This window comes from Macrobrachium nipponense, chromosome 19, assembly GCF_015104395.2.
Source record: "Macrobrachium nipponense isolate FS-2020 chromosome 19, ASM1510439v2, whole genome shotgun sequence".
Lineage (NCBI taxonomy): Eukaryota > Metazoa > Arthropoda > Malacostraca > Decapoda > Palaemonidae > Macrobrachium > Macrobrachium nipponense.
In genome coordinates, this window is record NC_061088.1 from 19,678,751 (window position 1) to 19,698,787 (window position 20,037).

The window sequence follows — 20,037 nt, forward strand, 5'->3', positions numbered from 1 at the left end:
CTTATAATTGTTAATTATTATATTACCATAATAGTTTGAGCCTTGCTGAGGATAGGAATTTTTTATGCATGATATTTGCAAGTTTATTAGGAAACTGTGTGGCAGAGTAGTATCATGTAAGCAAAATGTCGTAGCTATCATATTTGTTTTGTGCAGAAGGTCCCAGGCTCAAGTCCTGGTGAGACAGGTATGTTATAATTCATACAATAATTTTTTTCAAGTCTTTCAAGGAGATTTTTTAATTTAGGGTGTTACCATCTGCTCACACTGTAGTGGTTGAAAGTTCTGTTCAAGATACAGCAGGTCCCTGGTAATTATAGGAATGTTTTCAAAGATACATTAATATATGCGAGCCCAACGGGAAAATAAGGTTATGAATGGTGTTATGACATGATTATCATAATTGTAACACACAGTAGGTCCCATGTTCGAGCATGGGTATGCATTAGGGTGTTTTCTCAGATATGATTATGTTGCGAGGCCTAACAGGAAAATAATACCAGCCAATCTGATGTTATGTGCTCATGGTGTAGTGGTTATCACATCTGTCTAACACACAGAAGGTCCCTGGTGAGCACAGGAAAGTTTTCCTTTCAATGTCAGTGTTCCCACTGACCTGTTCCAAAGGAAAATGCTTTTACATAATGCAGTTCATGTGCTCATGGTGTAGTGGTTATCACATCTGTCTAACACACAGAAGGTCCCAGGTTCGATCCCTGGTGAGCACAGGAAAGTTTTCCTTTCAATGTCAGTGTTCCCACTGACCTGTTCCAGAGGAAAATGCTTTCACATCATGCAATTCATGTGCTCATGGTGTAGTGGTTATCACAGCTGTCTAACACACAGAAGGTCCCTGGTGAGCACAGGAAAGTTTTCCATCCAATGTCTGTGTTTTTACCGACCTTTCTAAGGCCCTGTCTACACAAGCAGGCACTGCCCGACAGGCAAACACTGTTTCCATAACTATACTGGCCGACCGAGAAAGGAACCAGAACGGAGCGATTGTCTGGTAACACTGTTTCAAAAGCGAGACAAAATATAATCAACCCGCTAGTGTGAACAGGCCTTAAGAGGAAAAGGCCTTTTCAGCACAAAGTTAGATGCTGTCTAAAGCACAAAAGGTCCCTGGCAAGTATGTTATCTTTGATATGATATTGCTTGAAGTCAATGGGAAAATAACAATAGTAATGATGTTATAAAGTGCTCATGCTTTATTGGTTATCAGATCTGTTTAACACACAGAATGTCTTAGGATGAGTAATTGTAAGAACAGGAAAGTTTGGTTTGATGTTAGCTCTTCTAATGGTAAAATTATATGATGGTGAGAAGAACTGTAAAATCAATTTATGTACAACAGTAACAAGAGTATCCTTCATTTATATTAATATTATATATATATATCTTTATATAGATATATCTATATATATTATATATATGATATATATATATATATATATATATATATATATATATTATATATATATATATTGCAGAGAGTTAGTAGTACTCAAATACTAAAGAATTGTTTATTATTTTAATAACACACTTTATACTACTGCCCAAGTAGGGGTCGTCTTGTCTCTTCCTGTTTTTGTTCACATGGTTGTGTGGTAGACACATTTCTATCACACATTGGTTTGCAGGATGGTTGTTCACATGGTTGAGTGGTAGACACATGTCTAACACACATTGGTTCACAGGTTGGAGCATAAATAAGGCCAATTAAATTATCTTCACAATGATGTATCATTAAAATTAAGGAACTGATGTATACTTTAATAGTGTTGACCATCACCTGTATGGGAGCAGTTCCATGAATTTATAACTGTTTACTGAAAGGTAATACCTCTTCATTATTGTGGTTATCTTGTTGTTATTGTTGTTTTTTAGTAGGATGTCTTTTTGCCAGCTCTTGCTCTGTTGCCCATGCAGGTCCTAAACTTCATGCCCATTTTCATTACAATTCTTTTTGCAAAGGGACCTCGATCAATACCTTATGCTAGCTTAATCCAGCTGATATACACAACTGTTATTGAAAGTCAAACTAATAAAGTGCTCTTGCCAGGGATCGAACCTGGGACCTTCTGCGTGTAAAGCAGACGTGATAACCACTACACTACAAGAGCACATATTATTGACAGATTATCCTGGCACAGTGCCATTCTCTATGAGCACACAAGTAGTACCAAAATGTTTTACTTGTGTATTCCGGACTGAAAGAGTTATGAAGAGAAACTAAATTTGGTTATCATTGTATTAAATAATTGCTGTCATCATTCTGTAAAAGCTCTTGATGGTGCGCTAGACTAGCTTTTCGATTGTTGCAGTAGACAAACATCTAATCACAAAGGGTATCTACATAGCTGTATGGGATTTACAAAATTGCATTTCAGCTATGAATAGATCAGACTTCACAGATACAGTGTGACCAGAGATGTACTGACTGCTTATACCAAGGCTCAAGTCAGGGACCTTTTGCACATAAAGAAGACATGATAACCTTTGCTATTAGAATAAACAGGGGTCTTGTATTGCTCCATGGGTAGCAGAGCCTGTTTGCAGGGCATGCTTAATGCCAAGATAGTGTACCTCTTACTGTGCCATTGCTGTTAAATTATTAAACAAATAAATTGTAGAAAGTTATGCATAAGAACAATAATCATAATTATGATATAATGTGCTGAAATTATGATTATTTTCAAGCACTCTGTAATTGAATGTAAGGTGCCATTTTACATACTGTAATGTAACAGTACTCAAATTTGTCTTTATGTCAGATACAGTGACAGAAGTTCTTGCAGTAACAATTGGGTATCAGACTCTAAAGCTTAGTTGTTATTTGGGCCTTTCATTAAATTCAAATAATTTCCAATATAGCGACTGAAAGGATATAATGTCAGAAACGTGATGCTGTATTGCTGTTCTTCTGAACAATGCAGGTGTCTTTGATCACTATTTAGAAAGGTAACCAATAAGCAAGGAGAGCTGGTAACTTTTTGTGATAGCAATCTTTGTTGATGAAGTTAAGCTGCAATATTCTGGTCATTGCGTGGATGGTAACCAACCTATTAATTCCAGAGGTTGACCAAGCTAACATATAAAAAAGGTCAACCGTCACTATCTACCCTAAATTAATGTACCAATTAGTGACTGACAGGCAAACTAAACTGCTCTCGCCAGGGCTCGAACCTGGGACCTTCTGCGTGTAAAGCAGACGTGATAACCACTACACTACGAGAGCTGGATGATACATGGTGATGCATATTTGGCCACAGATGTGCAGGTAAAGATACGTTAAGAATATGACTGAACATTCGTGGCTGCAAACGGATGCAAAATCGTTTTTTGCTAATATGTAGACATTTTTTCTTTATTTCAATTTGTCTTGGAAATAAACTATATTTATTCTTATTAATCAAAATTATTTGTGAAATTTTGTCTTTTCATGTTACAATTTTCAAATAAAATCAACATAATGTGGACAAAAGTTATTAAGAATCATAGTGGCTGAATGCAAGAAATTAGTAAAGTTAATATGTTGATATTCTTCTCTGTTAAACATGTTTAAGGAGATTTTAGCAATCTTGAGTACCTAATTTATCAATCAGAGGCATGTAGTGTATTGAAAAGATATTAATTCATTTGCTAATCATAGGCATTTAATTTAGTTAGTTTTAAGTTAGTTGCTGATTAATGGTATTTGATTAATTTAAAAAGTCATTAGTCATTTCCAAAGTAATGGTATATATTTTATATTGACAATCTTGAGTCATTTTAAAAACCTTGAAGCATTAACCAGTTGATGATAACTAATTCATTTCAACAGTCTTAGTTATTTAATTCACTTTAAAAATCTTAATCAGTGCTATGGCATTTAAATCATTGTAAAAATTTGAGTCCTTCGCTAAGTATTGGTATTTAATTCATAAAAGTTTATCAGGTCATTGGCAAATCAATGATACGTAATTCAGATTAAAAATCTTCAGTTAGTGTTGCTTAATACTAAATTAGTCTTTTTACAAATTTTGAGTCATTTGCTGGTTACTGGTATTTAACGCATAAATAATTTATATCATTTGAAAATCAACGGTATTTAAATCTTTTAAAGGTTTTTTTTTTATATTAAACAAGATGAAATTGAAAATTAAAAGACCCCTTTAACTGTCACCTGTAATTTCATTATTCATGCAACAATAATTAAGCAAACTAAATTGCTCTTGCCAGGGCTCGAACTTGGGACCTTCTGCGTGTAAAGCAGACGTGATAACCACTACACTATGAGAGCCAGATGATACATAAAGATGCATACTTGGCAGCAGATATACAGGTAAGGATACACAAAGACTAATTTTGAGAAAATGTGATTCTCTTCCCATTTGGGGTTTGAAATTAATCCTGGGTGGTAATATTTTCGGAAACCACTTGGGAATTATTTTTATGAATACTTGTTGGGCACACTTATTTGAACTGTATTATCCAAGTGATATACTGTTTGCTAATTTCTGTATAGCCGGATATTTGTATAGGTCATCAAATCCTTAAACACAACATGCTCCTTAATTTCAGAACCCAAACACCGTCAATGATTCAAAATTAATGGCTATGAGATAACTCAAAATCATGAAGATATTTCATATTATAATGACATGAATTTTTGTTCCTTGTGAAAAATGATCCATGCTTATCTTAAATTTTATTTGTAAATAAATGCTTCAGAATACTCATGGCCTTGATGCTACCCAACTCTTAATCAAAATCACATACAAGTTTTAAACATTGCATGTTATGAACATCCATTAGAATTGCTCTAAACAAGTATTGTCTTGTTTATGTGCTAATCAAGGTATTTAAGTCGTTTGAAAAATCTTAGTTATTTTGGTAATCATAGGTATTTTATTAGGTTTAGAAATCTATTCATTTGTTAATTTGGTATTTAATTTATTATTACAAATTTTTCATCATTTATTGATCAAAGGCGTTTGGTTAAGTTTAAATATCTTGAATCATTTGCTAATCAAAGATATTTCTTTGAGTTTAATAATCTTGAGTCACTAGTAAATCAAATACGCTTAATTCATTTGAAAATCTTGAGTCATTTGTTAATTCTAGGTATTTTATATATTTTAAACATTTGAGTCATGCTGCTAAACGGTATTGAATTCAGTTTGAAATATCTTGAGTATTTAATTCAGTTTAATGACCGCTGATGAATTACAGATGTCGAACAAGCTGAAATAAAAAATAAAAAGGCCCATCTCATTATCATTACTAATTTGCTTTCTAATGCAATGATAATTAAGCAAATCAAACTGCTCTCGCCAGGGCTCGAACCTGGGACCTTCTGCGTGTAAAGCAGACGTGATAACACTACATAGGGAGCTGTTATAAAAATACATGTTGATGCATATTTGGCCACAGATGTGCAGGTAAGATACGTTAAAACTATAACTGAACATTTGTAGCTGTAAATGGATGCAAAATCGTTTCTTGCTAATGTGTACATTTTTTTTGTTCTTTACTTCAGTTTGTCTTGCAAATGAGGTGTACTCATGCTTAATTTTATCTGTTATTCATATATGCTGAACGGTTTACCAAACACCCCCCCTTCCCCCCCCCGCAATCAAAATCATACGTGAACTTTTGTATTTTCATGTTATAATTTTCAAATAAAATTGACATCGTGTGGACTAAAGCAATTGAAAATCATTGTGGCTGACTGCAAGAAATGAGTAAAGATAATATGTTGAAATTCTTTTCTGTTAAATGTGTTTAAGAGATTTTAGCAATCTTGAGTAATTTATCAATCTAAGGCATGTAGTGTATTTAAAATATCTTCATTCATTTGCTAATCTTAGGCATTTAATTTAGTTGTTTTAAATTATTTGCAGATTAATGGTATTCGATTCATTTAAAAAGTCATGTGTCATTTGCAAAGTAACGGCAGTTATTTCATTTTGACAATCTTGAGTCGTTTTAAAAACCTTGAATCATTTACCAGTTAATGGTAATTACTTCATTTCATGTCTTCAGTCATTTGCTAATTACAGTTATTTAATTCACTTTAAAATTCTTAAATCAATGCTGCTATATGGAATTTAAATCATTGTAAAAATTTTAGTCCTTTTGGTATTTAATTCATAAAAGTTTATCAAGTCATTGGCAAATCAATGATACTTAATTCAGATTAAAAATCTTCAGTTAGTATTGCATAATATTAATTTAAAGTCATCTTACAAATCTCGAGATATTTGCCGGTTACTGGTATTTAACTCATAGATAATTTAAATCATTTGAAAATCAGTGGTATTTAATCCTTTTAAAGATTATTTAATATTGAACAAGATGAAATTGAAAATTAAAAGACATTTTTAACTGTCACCTGTAATTTCATTATTCATGCAACAATGATTAAGCAAACTAAATTGCTCTCGCCAGGGCTCGAACCTTGGACCTTCTACGTGTAAAGCAGACGTGATACCACTACCACTATGAGACCAGATGATACATACAGATGCATTGTTGGCAACAGATATACAGGTAAGGATACATAAAAACTAATTTTGAGAAACTGTGATTCTCTATTCCCATTTGGGGTTTAAAATTAATCCTGGGATGGTAATATTTTTGGAAACCACTTGGGAATTATTTTTATGAATACTGTTTGCTAATTTCTGTATAGTCGGATATTTGTATATGTACTCAATCCTTAAACACAACATGCTCCTTAATTTCAGAACCCAAACACCGTCAATGATTTAAAATTAATGGCTATGAGATAACTCAAAATCATGAAGATATTTCATATTATAATGACATGAATTTTTGTTCCTTGTGAAAAATGATCCATGCTTATCTTAAATTTTATTTGTTGTAAATAAATGCTTCAGAATACTCTAGGCCTTGATGCTACCCAACTCTTAATCAAAATCACATACAAGTTTTAAACATTGCATGTTACGAACATCCATTAGAATTGCTCTAAACAAGTATTGTCTTGTTTATGTGCTAATCAAGGTATTTAAGTCATTTGAAAAATCTTAGTTATTTTGGTAATCATAGGTATTTTATTAGGTTTAGAAATCTAGTCATTTGTTAATTTGGTATTTAATTCATTATTACAAATTTTTCATCATTTATTGATCAAAGGCATTTGGTAAGTTTAAATATCTTGAGTCATTTGCTAATCAAAGATATTTCTTTGAGTTTAACCCTCTTACGCCGAAGCCCTAAAAATCAAAACCTCTCCCCCATGCCGGCGCAGGTTTGGAGTGAGCGCGGAAGCGGAAAAAATAATTTTTTTCAAAAAATCACAGCGCGCTTAGTTTTGAGGATTAAGAGTTCATTTTTGGCTCATTTTTTTGTCATTGCCTGAAGTTTAGTATGCAATCATCAGAAATGAAAAATAATATCATTATCATATGTAAATAATGCGATATATGGTAGCAAAAAAAAAAAATTCATAGATAATTGTATTCAAATCACGCTGTGCAAAAAACGGTCAAAGCTAACGAGTACTTTTTTTTTCGTTGTATTGTACACTAAATTGCAATCATTTTGATATATAATACATAGTAAAACAATAAAAGCAACACCGGAAAAATATTATCACAAAATGATCTACGAATTCGTAACGTGCGGACGTAAAAAAATTTTATTTTCAAAAATTCCCCGTAATTCTAAATATTGTTCTAGAGACTTCCAATTTGTTTCAAAATTAAGACAAATGATTGAATATTACGATACTGTAAGAGTTTTAGATTAGAATTGCAGATTTCGACCATTTCGGACAAGTTAAATTTGACCGAATGTCGAAATTTTTATATATAAAATTTTTTATATGCACATATTCAAAGATGGAAAAAGCTACAACCTTCAATTTTTTTTATTGTATTCTTCATGAATTTTCGCACATTTTGATATATGAAACTCTATAAAACGACTAATATGAAAAGGAGCAAATATTAGGATAATGCGATGTACGTATTTCGGAGACTTGCGGCCGCGAATCGGCGCGCGGAGTGAAGGTAAATATATTTTTTCAAAAATTCACCATAAATCACAATATTGTAGAGACTTCAAATTTGTTTCAAAATGAAGAAAAATGACGGAATATTACTAGGCCGTAAGATTTTTAGCTTACAATTGCGTTTTTCAACTATTTCGGTAGAGTCAAATTTGACCGAACGTGGTTTTTTTTCTATTTATCGTGATTTATATGCAAATATTTCGAAAAAAGAGAAAAGCTACAACCTACAATCATTTTTAGTTGTATTCTACATGAAATTGCGCACATTTTCATATAAAAAACTTTATGTAACAGCTAATTTTAAATAGTGCAAACATTTCGACAATCGCACAAAAAAAATTGATTTTTTCGGAAGAGTTACCGCGCGGACGTAAGGAAAAAATTTTTTTTTTTCATAAATTCACCATAAATCGAAATATTGTGCTAGAGACTTTCAAGTCGTTGCAAAATGAAGGTAAATGATTGAATATTACTAGAATATAAGAGTTTTAGCTTACAATTGCGTTTTTCGACCATTTCGGTAGAGTCAAAATTGACCGAAAGTTGAAATTTTTGCACTTAACGTTATTTATATGAAAATATTTCAAAACTGATAAAAGCTACAACCATGGGTTGTTTTTAGTTGTATTGTGCATGAAATTGCGCACATTTCTATATATAAAACTTTATGTAACGGCAAATTTAAAAGGGTGCAAACATTAGGACAATCGCACGAAAAAATTTATCGGAAGAGTTATCGCACGAACGTAAGGAAAAAGTTTTTTCATAAATTCACCATAAATCGAAATATTGTGCTAGAGACGTCCAATTTGTTGCAAAATGAAGGCAAATGATTGAATATTACTATAATATAAGAATTTTAGCTTACAATTGCGTTTCTCGACCATTTCGTTAGAGTCAAAGTTGACCGAAGGTTGAAATTTTTGCACTTATCGTTATTTATATGAAAATATTTCAAAACTGATAAAAGCTACAATCATGAGTATTTTTTTGTTGTATTTTACATAAAATTTCGCACATTTTCATATATAATTCTTCATGTAAAGGATAATTTAAAATGGTGCAAAAATTATGTCAAAGTGACAAAATAATTTTTGAGATGTGTCACTGATATTTTTTAGTGCGATAAGAAAGAAATTCGCGCTTGCGCGCCTGCGTAACGATTGTAAACAAAACAACGCCTTGATCCGTGAACTCCCAGCATGCCCCAAGGCGCGTGATTCAAAAGTTTTTCGGCTGGTAGGCCTATAAGTATTTTTCCACAAATTTTTAAGAAAACTTTTTTTGAGCCGACCAATCGGCATACGGGAGACATTTTGACTCGACGTTTAATACGTCCAATCGGCGTAAGAGGGTTAATAATCTTGAGTCCACTAGTAAATCAAATACGCTTAATTCATTTGAAAATCTTGAGTCATTTGTTAATTCTAGGTATATATATTTTAAACATTTGAGTCATGCTGCTAAACGGTATTGAATTCAGTTTGAAATATCTTGAGTATTTAATTCAGTTTAATGACCGCTGATGAATTACAGATGTCAAACAAGCTGAAATTAAAAATAAAAAGGCCCATCTCATCATCACTAATTTGCTTTCTATTGCAATGATAATTAAGCAAATCAAACTGCTCTCACCAGGGCTCGAACCTGGGACCTTCTGCGTGTAAAGCAGACGTGATAACCACTACACTACGAGAGCTGGATGATTCATGTTGATGTATATTTGGCCACAGATGTGCAGGTAAGATACGTTAAAACTATAACTGAACATTTGTAGCTGTAAACGGATGCAAAATCGTTTCTTGCTAATGTGTACATTTTTTTTGTTCTTTACTTCAGTTTGTCTTGCAAATGAGCTGTACTTATGCTTAATTTTGTCTGTTATTCATATATGCTGAAAGTTACCAAACACTCATCAAAATCATACGTGAACTTTTGTATTTTCATGTTATAATTTTCAAATAAAATTGACATCGTGTGGACTAAAGCAATTGAAAATCATAGTGGCTGAATGCAAGAAATGAGTAAAGATAATATGTTGAAATTCTTCTCTGTTAAATGTGTTTAAGAGATTTTAGCAATGTTGAGTAATTTATCAATCTAAGGCATGTAGTGTATTTAAAATATCTTCATTCATTTGCTAATCAAAGGCATTTAATTAATTGTTTTAAATTATTTGCAGATTTAATGGTATTCGATTAATTTTAAAAGTCATGCGTCATTTGCAAAGTAACAGCAGTTATTTCATTTTGACAATCTTGAGTCGTTTTAAAAATCTTGAATCATTTACCAGTTAATGGTAATTACTTCATTTCATGTCTTCAGTCATTTGCTAATTACAGTTATTTAATTCACTTTAAAATTCTTAAATTAATGGTGCTATATGGAATTTAAATCATTGTAAAAATTTTAGTCCTTTTGGTATTTAATTCATAAAAGTTTATCAAGTCATTGGCAAATCAATGATACTTAATTCAGATTAAAAATCTTCAGTTAGTATTGCTTAATATTAATTTAAAGTCATCTTACAAATTTCGAGATATTTGCTGGTTACTGGTATTTAACTCATAGATAATTTAAATCATTTGAAAATCAGTGGTATTTAATCCTTTTAAAGATTATTTAATATTGAACAAGATGAAATTGAAAATTAAAAGACATTTTTAACTGTCACCTGTAATTTCATTATTCATGCAACAATGATTAAGCTAACTAAATTGCTCTCGCCAGGGCTCGAACCTGGGACCTTCTGCGTGTAAAGCAGACGTGATAACCACTACACTACGAGAGCCAGATGATACATATAGATGCATAGTTGGCAACAGATATACAGGTAAGGATACATAAAAACTAATTTTGAGAAACTGTGATTCCTATTCCCATTTCCCATTGGGGTTTAAAATTAAATCCTGGGATGGTAATATTTTTGGAAACCACTTGGGAATTATTTTTATGAATACTGTTTGCTAATTTCTGTATAGTCGGATATTTGTATAGGTCATCAAATCCTTAAACACAACATGCTCCTTAATTTCAGAACCCAAACACCGTCAATGATTTAAAATTAATGGCTATGAGATAACTCAAAATCATGAAGATATTTCATATTATAATGACATGAATTTTTGTTCCTTGTGAAAAATGATCCATGCTTATCTTAAATTTTATTTGTTGTAAATAAATGCTTCAGAATACTCTAGGCCTTGATGCTACCCAACTCTTAATCAAAAATCACATACAAGTTTAAACATTGCATGTTAACGAACATCCATTAGAATTGCTCTAAACAAGTATTGTCTTGTTATGTGCTAATCAAGGTATTTAAGTCATTTGAAAAAAATCTTAGTTATTTTGGTAATCATAGGTATTTATAGGTTTAGAAATCTAGTCATTTGTTAATTTGGTATTTAATTCATTATTACAAATTTTTCATCATTTATTGATCAAAGGCATTTGGTAAGTTTAAATATCTTGAGTCATTTGCTAATCAAAGATATTTCTTTGAGTTTAACCCTCTTACGCCGAAGCCCTAAAAATCAAAACCTCTCCCCCATGCCGGCGCAGGTTTGGAGTGAGCGCGAAGGAAAAAGCGGAAAAAAATAATTTTTTCAAAAATCACAGCGCGCTTAGTTTTGAGGATTAAGAGTTCATTTTTGGCTCATTTTTTTGTCATTGCCTGAAGTTTAGTATGCAATCATCAGAAATGAAAAATAATATCATTATCATATGTAAATAATGCGATATATGGTAGCAAAAAAAAAAAATTCATAGATAATTGTATTCAAATCACGCTGTGCAAAAAACGGTCAAAGCTAACGAGGTACTTTTTTTTCGTTGTATTGTACACTAAATTGCAATCATTTTGATATATAATACATAGTAAAACAATAAAAGCAACACCGGAAAAATATTATCACAAAATGATCTACGAATTCGTAACGTGCGGACGTAAAAAAATTTTATTTTCAAAAATTCCCCGTAATTCTAAATATTGTTCTAGAGACTTCCAATTTGTTTCAAAATTAAGACAAATGATTGAATATTACGATACTGTAAGAGTTTTAGATTAGAATTGCAGATTTCGACCATTTCGGACAAGTTAAATTTGACCGAATGTCGAAATTTTTATATATAAAATTTTTTATATGCACATATTTCAAAGATGGAAAAAGCTACAACCTTCAATTTTTTTTATTGTATTCTTCATGAATTTTCGCACATTTTGATATATGAAACTCTATAAAACGGCTAATATGAAAAGGAGCAAATATTAGGATAATGCGATGTACGTATTTCGGAGACTTGCGGCCGCGAATTGGCGCGCGGAGTGAAGGTAAATATATTTTTTCAAAAATTCACCATAAATCACAATATTGTTCTAGAGACTTCAAATTTGTTTCAAAATGAAGAAAAATGACGGAATATTACTAGGCCGTAAGATTTTTAGCTTACAATTGCGTTTTTCAACTATTTCGGTAGAGTCAAATTTGACCGAACGTGGTTTTTTTTCTATTTATCGTGATTTATATGCAAATATTTCGAAAAAAGAGAAAAGCTACAACCTACAATCATTTTTAGTTGTATTCTACATGAAATTGCGCACATTTTCATATAAAAAACTTTATGTAACAGCTAATTTTAAATAGTGCAAACATTTCGACAATCGCACAAAAAAAATTGATTTTTTCGGAAGAGTTACCGCGCGGACGTAAGGAAAAAAATTTTTTTTTTCATAAATTCACCATAAATCGAAATATTGTGCTAGAGACTTTCAAGTCGTTGCAAAATGAAGGTAAATGATTGAATATTACTAGAATATAAGAGTTTTAGCTTACAATTGCGTTTTCGACCATTTCGGTAGAGTCAAAATTGACCGAAAGTTGAAATTTTTGCACTTAACGTTATTTATATGAAAATATTTCAAAACTGATAAAAGCTACAACCATGGGTTGTTTTTAGTTGTATTGTGCATGAAATTGCGCACATTTCTATATATAAAACTTTATGTAACGGCAAATTTAAAAGGGTGCAAACATTAGGACAATCGCACGAAAAAATTTATCGGAAGAGTTATCGCACGAACGTAAGGAAAAAGTTTTTTCATAAATTCACCATAAATCGAAATATTGTGCTAGAGACGTCCAATTTGTTGCAAAATGAAGGCAAATGATTGAATATTACTATAATATAAGAATTTTAGCTTACAATTGCGTTTCTCGACCATTTCGTTAGAGTCAAAGTTGACCGAAGGTTGAAATTTTTGCACTTATCGTTATTTATATGAAAATATTTCAAAACTGATAAAAGCTACAATCATGAGTATTTTTTTTGTTGTATTTTACATAAAATTTCGCACATTTTCATATATAATACTTTATGTAAAGGATAATTTAAAATGGTGCAAAAATTATGTCAAAGTGACAAAATAATTTTTGAGATGTGTCACTGATATTTTTTAGTGCGATAAGAAAGAAATTCGCGCTTGCGCGCTGCGTAACGATTGTAAACAAACAACGCTTGATCCGTGAACTCCCAGCATGCCCCAAGGCGCGTGATTCAAAAGTTTTCGGCTGGTAGGCCTATAAGTATTTTTCCACGAATTTTTAAAAAAACTTTTTTGAGCCGACGTATGATACGTCCAATCGGCATACGGGAGACATTTTGACTTGACGTTTAATACGTCCAATCGGCGTAAGAGGGTTAATAATCTTGAGTCACTAGTAAATCAAATACGCTTAATTCATTTGAAAATCTTGAGTCATTTGTTAATTCTAGGTATTTTATATATTTTAAACATTTGAGTCATGCTGCTAAACGGTATTGAATTCAGTTTGAAATATCTTGAGTATTTAATTCAGTTTAAAGACCGCTGATGAATTACAGATGTCAAACAAGCTGAAATTAAAAATAAAAACGCCCATCTCATCATCAATAATTTGCTTTCTATTGCAATTATAATTAAGCAAATCAAACTGCTCTCGCCAGGGCTCGAACCTGGGACCTTCTGCGTGTAAAGCAGACGTGATAACCACTACACTACGAGAGCTGGATGATTCATGTTGATGTATATTTGGCCACAGATGTGCAGGTAAGATACGTTAAAACTATAACTGAACATTTGTAGCTGTAAACGGATGCAAAATCGTTTCTTGCTAATGTGTACATTTTTTTTGTTCTTTACTTCAGTTTGTCTTGCAAATGAGCTGTACTTATGCTTAATTTTGTCTGTTATTCATATATGCTGAAAGTTACCAAACACTCATCAAAATCATACGTGAACTTTTGTATTTTCATGTTATAATTTTCAAATAAAATTGACATCGTGTGGACTAAAGCAATTGAAAATCATAGTGGCTGAATGCAAGAAATGAGTAAAGATAATATGTTGAAATTCTTCTCTGTTAAATGTGTTTAAGAGATTTTAGCAATGTTGAGTAATTTATCAATCTAAGGCATGTAGTGTATTTAAAATATCTTCATTCATTTGCTAATCAAAGGCATTTAATTAATTGTTTTAAATTATTTGCAGATTTAATGGTATTCGATTAATTTTAAAAGTCATGCGTCATTTGCAAAGTAACAGCAGTTATTTCATTTTGACAATCTTGAGTCGTTTTAAAAATCTTGAATCATTTACCAGTTAATGGTAATTACTTCATTTCATGTCTTCAGTCATTTGCTAATTACAGTTATTTAATTCACTTTAAAATTCTTAAATTAATGGTGCTATATGGAATTTAAATCATTGTAAAATTTTTAGTCCTTTTGGTATTTAATTCATAAAAGTTTATCAAGTCATTGGCAAATCAATGATACTTAATTCAGATTAAAAATCTTCAGTTAGTATTGCTTAATATTAATTTAAAGTCATCTTACAAATTTCGAGATATTTGCTGGTTACTGGTATTTAACTCATAGATAATTTAAATCATTTGAAAATCAGTGGTATTTAATCCTTTTAAAGATTATTTAATATTGAACAAGATGAAATTGAAAATTAAAAGACATTCTTAACTGTCACCTGTAATTTCATTATTCATGCAACAATGATTAAGCAAACTAAATTGCTCTCACCAGGGCTCGAACCTTGGACCTTCTACGTGTAAAGCAGACGTGATAACCACTACACTATGAGAGCCAGATGATACATACAGATGCATTGTTGGCAACAGATATACAGGTAAGGATACATAAAAACTAATTTTGAGAAACTGTGATTCTCTATTCCCATTTGGGGTTTAAAATTAATCCTGGGATGGTAATATTTTTGGAAACCACTTGGGAATTATTTTTATGAATACTGTTTGCTAATTTCTGTATAGTCAGATATTTGTATAGGTCATCAAATCCTTAAACACAACATGCTCCTTAATTTCAGAACCCAAACACCGTCAATGATTTAAAATTAATGGCTATGAGATAACTCCAAATCATGAAGATATTTCATATTATAATGACATGAATTTTTGTTCCTTGTGAAAAATGATCCATGCTTATCATAAATTTTATTTGTTGTAAATAAATGCTTCAGAATACTCTAGGCCTTGATGCTACCCAACTCTTAATCAAAATCACATACAAGTTTTAAACATTGCATGTTACGAACATCCATTAGAATTGCTCTAAACAAGTATTGTCTTGTTTATGTGCTAATCAAGGTATTTAAGTCATTTGAAAAATCTTAGTTATTTTGGTAATCATAGGTATTTTATTAGGTTTAGAAATCTAGTCATTTGTTAATTTGGTATTTAATTCATTATTACAAATTTTTCATCATTTATTGATCAAAGGCATTTGGTAAGTTTAAATATCTTGAGTCATTTGCTAATCAAAGATATTTCTTTGAGTTTAACCCTCTTACGCCGAAGCCCTAAAAATCAAAACCTCTCCCCCATGCCGGCGCAGGTTTGGAGTGAGCGCGGAAGCGGAAAAAATAATTTTTTCAAAAAATCACAGCGCGCTTAGTTTTGAAGATTAAGAGTTCATTTTTGGCTCATTTTTTTGTCATTGCCTGAAGTTTAGTATGCAATCATCAGAAATGAAAAATGATATCATTATCATATGTAAATAATGCGATATATGGTAGCGAAAAAAATAAAATTCATAGATAATTGTTTTCAAATCACGCTGTGCAAAAAACGGTCAAAGCTAACGAGGTACTTTTTTTTCGTTGTATTGTACACTAAATTGCAATCATTTTGATATATAATTACATAGTAAAACAATTAAAAGCAACACCGGAAAAATATTATTATCACAAAATGATCTACGAATTCGTAACGTGCGGACGTAAAAAAATTTTATTTTCAAAAATTCCCCGTAATTCTAAATATTGTTCTAGAGACTTCCAATTTGTTTCAAAATTAAGACAAATGATTGAATATTACGATACTGTAAGAGTTTTAGATTAGAATTGCAGATATCGACCATTTCGGACAAGTTAAATTTGACCGAATGTCGAAATTTTTATATATAAAAATTTTTATATGCACATATTTCAAAGATGGAAAAAGCTACAACCTTCAATTTTTTTTATTGTATTCTTCATGAATTTTCGCACATTTTGATATATGAAACTCTATAAAACGGCTAATATGAAAAGGAGCAAATATTAGGATAATGCGATGTACGTATTTCGGAGACTTGCGGCCGCGAATCGCCGCGCGGAGTGAAGGTAAATATATTTTTTCAAAAATTCACCATAAATCACAATATTGTTCTAGAGACTTCAAATTTGTTTCAAAATGAAGAAAAATGACGGAATATTACTAGGCCGTAAGATTTTTAGCTTACAATTGCGTTTTTCAACTATTTCGGTAGAGTCAAATTTGACCGAACGTGGTTTTTTTTGTTTTTTTTCTATTTATCATGATTTATATGCAAATATTTCGAAAAAAGAGAAAAGCTACAACTACAATCATTTTTAGTTGTATTCTACATGAAATTGCGCACATTTTCATATAAAAAAACTTTATGTAACAGCTAATTTTAAATAGTGCAAACATTTCGACAATCGCACAAAAAAAATTGATTTTTTCGGAAGAGTTACCGCGCGGACGTAAGGAAAATTTTTTTTTTTTCATAAATTCACCATAAATCGAAATATTGTGCTAGAGACTTTCAAGTCGTTGCAAAATGAAGGTAAATGATTGAATATTACTAGAATATAAGAGTTTTAGCTTACAATTGCGTTTTTCGACCATTTCGGTAGAGTCAAAATTGACCGAAAGTTGAAATTTTTGCACTTAACGTTATTTATATGAAAATATTTCAAAACTGATAAAAGCTACAACCATGGGTTGTTTTTAGTTGTATTGTGCATGAAATTGCGCACATTTCTATATATAAAACTTTATGTAACGGCAAATTTAAAAGGGTGCAAACATTAGGACAATCGCACGAAAAAATTTATCGGAAGAGTTATCGCACGAACGTAAGGAAAAAGTTTTTTCATAAATTCACCATAAATCGAAATATTGTGATAAGAGACGTCCAATTTGTTGCAAAATGAAGGCAAATGATTGAATATTACTATAATATAAGAATTTTAGCTTACAATTGCGTTTCTCGACCATTTCGTTAGAGTCAAAGTTGACCGAAGGTTGAAATTTTTGCACTTATCGTTATTTATATGAAAATATTTCAAAACTGATAATAGCTACAATCATGAGTATTTTTTTGTTGTATTTTACATAAAATTTCGCACATTTTCATATATAATACTTTATGTAAAGGATAAGTTAAAATGGTGCAAAAATTATGTCAAAGTGACAAAATAATTTTTGAGATGTGTCACTGATATTTTTTAGTGCGATAAGAAAGAAATTCGCGCTTGCGCGCCTGCGTAACGATTGTAAACAAAACAACGACTTGATCCGTGAACTCCCAGCATGCCCCAAGGCGCGTGATTCAAAAGTTTTCGGCTGGTAGGCCTATAAGTATTTTTCCACGAATTTTTAAAAAAACTTTTTTGAGCCGACGTATGATACGTCCAATCGGCATACGGGAGACATTTTGACTCGACGTTTAATACGTCCAATCGGCGTAAGAGGCTTAATAATCTTGAGTCACTAGTAAATCAAATACGCTTAATTCATTTGAAAATCTTGAGTCATTTGTTAATTCTAGGTATTTTATATATTTTAAACATTTGAGTCATGCTGCTAAACGGTATTGAATTCAGTTTGAAATATCTTGAGTATTTAATTCAGTTTAATGACCGCTGATGAATTACAGATGTCAAACAAGCTGAAATTAAAAATAAAAACGCCCATCTCATCATCACTAATTTGCTTTCTATTGCAATGATAATTAAGCAAATCAAACTGCTCTCGCCAGGGCTCGAACCTGGGACCTTCTGCGTGTAAAGCAGACGTGATAACCACTACACTACGAGAGCTGGATGATTCATGTTGATGTATATTTGGCCACAGATGTGCAGATAAGATACGTTAAAACTATAACTGAACATTTTCAAATTCAAATTCAAATTCAAATGCTTTATTTCGGACATAAAAAGGCCATAGAAAAATACATACATTTACACACACAAATTATATAAAAAGTCTCCACACTCCAAGAGGACAAAATTTAAAATAAGTATGAGAAATGATTATGAAAGAGAGGTGGAAAATTATGATATGAATGAGATGCGGATAATGAAATTAAATGATTCTTCCCACTAAAAGGGCACACACATATGTAGCATCAGAACAAAACAAAGAAATACTATATTATTGCATAAAGAGCGCACCAAATGCACTAAGTATAAATGAGGCTTTTCCAGTGTTTGAAAATAATTGAATTATGCAAGTCAACTGGGTGGGCAACCCTCTTCATAATACAGTTTTCGGAATTCTTCAGCCTTTGCAAGTAGCTTGTTATGGTTTTGCGTCTCAGTTCTTGAAAAGATGGCTGACCAAAAGCCACAAAAAGAGCAGATGCGCTTGCATGCCTCCGAATGCCCAAGAGTCTTCGTAGGCTATCGTTGTAACAAACTCTCAGCTTATTCATAGTTCGTTGTTTCGCTCTGACAACCAAAGATATGCCATAAAAACTTGTACAAAAGCTCTGAAAAAGCATTTTCTTGACATCTTCGCTACATTTAAAAAAGTTCCTTGAAATCATATTGCCCCTTGCACATAGACCTCTATTCAAATATTCTACATGGGCGTCGTCCGAATTTTGAGCAGAAAGATAATACCCTAGGTACTTTATTTCCTGTACAAAATCTATATGTGCATAGTTAACAACAATAGGTGATATATTACTTGGGCAGATCTTACTCTTAGAAAAAATTATACATTTGGTCTTCCTTACGTTTAACAATAGAAGTCTGTCAGACATAAAATCACAACAAATGTTTATAAGCTGCTGCAACCCACTTACTGAAGGGAGCAAATAAAAACAAAATATCATCAGCGTACAACAAATGATTTAAAATCATGTTGTTTAAATAACATCCCACTTTAATTTGACTCAGCCTATGTGAGAGGTCATCCATATATACATTGAACAGGTAAGGTGAAAGTAAACTTCCCTGTCTCACTCCACATGAAGTGGAAAATTCACTCGAAAATACATGGCCCCATTTGACAATCATTTGCTGATTTTTATACCACTCACCGAGCAGTTTAATAATATAGCAAGGAACATTTCTTTCTGACAGTACTTCAAACAACATCTTATGAGACACTTTATCAAAGGCTTTAGACATATCCATGAAACAAGCAAATACAGGTGTTTTACGAGCATTATACTCCTCGGTTACGTGTTTAAGAATATGAACTGGCATTTCCGTTCCATGATTGGATTTGTAAGCGAACTGGTTGTCACTTGTCAATAAGTGCTTTTTGCATCTCTCCAATATAATCGCTTCCAAAACTTTTGAGATAACAGTGGCTAGAGCAATCGGCCTATAATTGGAAATGTCACTGTGGTCCGCATTTTTATCTTTAAAATCAAAGGAGAGAGCGTATAACCAGGAATAAGAGCTCTCGGTAAGTAGGAAT

The 20,037-nt window shown here is 31.7% G+C and overlaps 1 long non-coding RNA gene and 9 other non-coding genes across 10 annotated transcripts; 2 read left to right on the forward strand and 8 right to left on the reverse strand.

Annotated features, from left to right (window-relative positions):
* Nucleotides 1-655: 655 nt before the first annotated feature.
* On the forward strand, nucleotides 656-728 carry Trnav-aac (transfer RNA valine (anticodon AAC)). Its single transcript has one exon. It is a non-coding gene; the product is annotated as a tRNA-Val (tRNA).
* Nucleotides 729-2,053: 1,325 nt separating this feature from the next.
* On the reverse strand, nucleotides 2,054-2,126 carry Trnav-uac (transfer RNA valine (anticodon UAC)). The gene has a single exon. It is a non-coding gene; the product is annotated as a tRNA-Val (tRNA).
* Nucleotides 2,127-3,168: 1,042 nt separating this feature from the next.
* Nucleotides 3,169-3,241, reverse strand: Trnav-uac (transfer RNA valine (anticodon UAC)). The gene has a single exon. It is a non-coding gene; the product is annotated as a tRNA-Val (tRNA).
* Nucleotides 3,242-4,212: 971 nt separating this feature from the next.
* Nucleotides 4,213-4,285, reverse strand: Trnav-uac (transfer RNA valine (anticodon UAC)). Its single transcript has one exon. It is a non-coding gene; the product is annotated as a tRNA-Val (tRNA).
* Nucleotides 4,286-9,652: 5,367 nt separating this feature from the next.
* On the reverse strand, nucleotides 9,653-9,725 carry Trnav-uac (transfer RNA valine (anticodon UAC)). The gene has a single exon. It is a non-coding gene; the product is annotated as a tRNA-Val (tRNA).
* Nucleotides 9,726-10,744: 1,019 nt separating this feature from the next.
* Trnav-uac (transfer RNA valine (anticodon UAC)) lies at nucleotides 10,745-10,817 on the reverse strand. The gene has a single exon. It is a non-coding gene; the product is annotated as a tRNA-Val (tRNA).
* Nucleotides 10,754-18,467, forward strand: LOC135212741 (uncharacterized). Its single transcript, XR_010313973.1, has 4 exons — nucleotides 10,754-10,859; nucleotides 14,012-14,114; nucleotides 15,104-15,206; nucleotides 18,365-18,467. It is a non-coding gene; the product is annotated as an uncharacterized LOC135212741 (long non-coding RNA).
* On the reverse strand, nucleotides 14,000-14,072 carry Trnav-uac (transfer RNA valine (anticodon UAC)). Its single transcript has one exon. It is a non-coding gene; the product is annotated as a tRNA-Val (tRNA).
* On the reverse strand, nucleotides 15,092-15,164 carry Trnav-uac (transfer RNA valine (anticodon UAC)). Its single transcript has one exon. It is a non-coding gene; the product is annotated as a tRNA-Val (tRNA).
* On the reverse strand, nucleotides 18,353-18,425 carry Trnav-uac (transfer RNA valine (anticodon UAC)). Its single transcript has one exon. It is a non-coding gene; the product is annotated as a tRNA-Val (tRNA).
* Nucleotides 18,468-20,037: the final 1,570 nt, after the last annotated feature.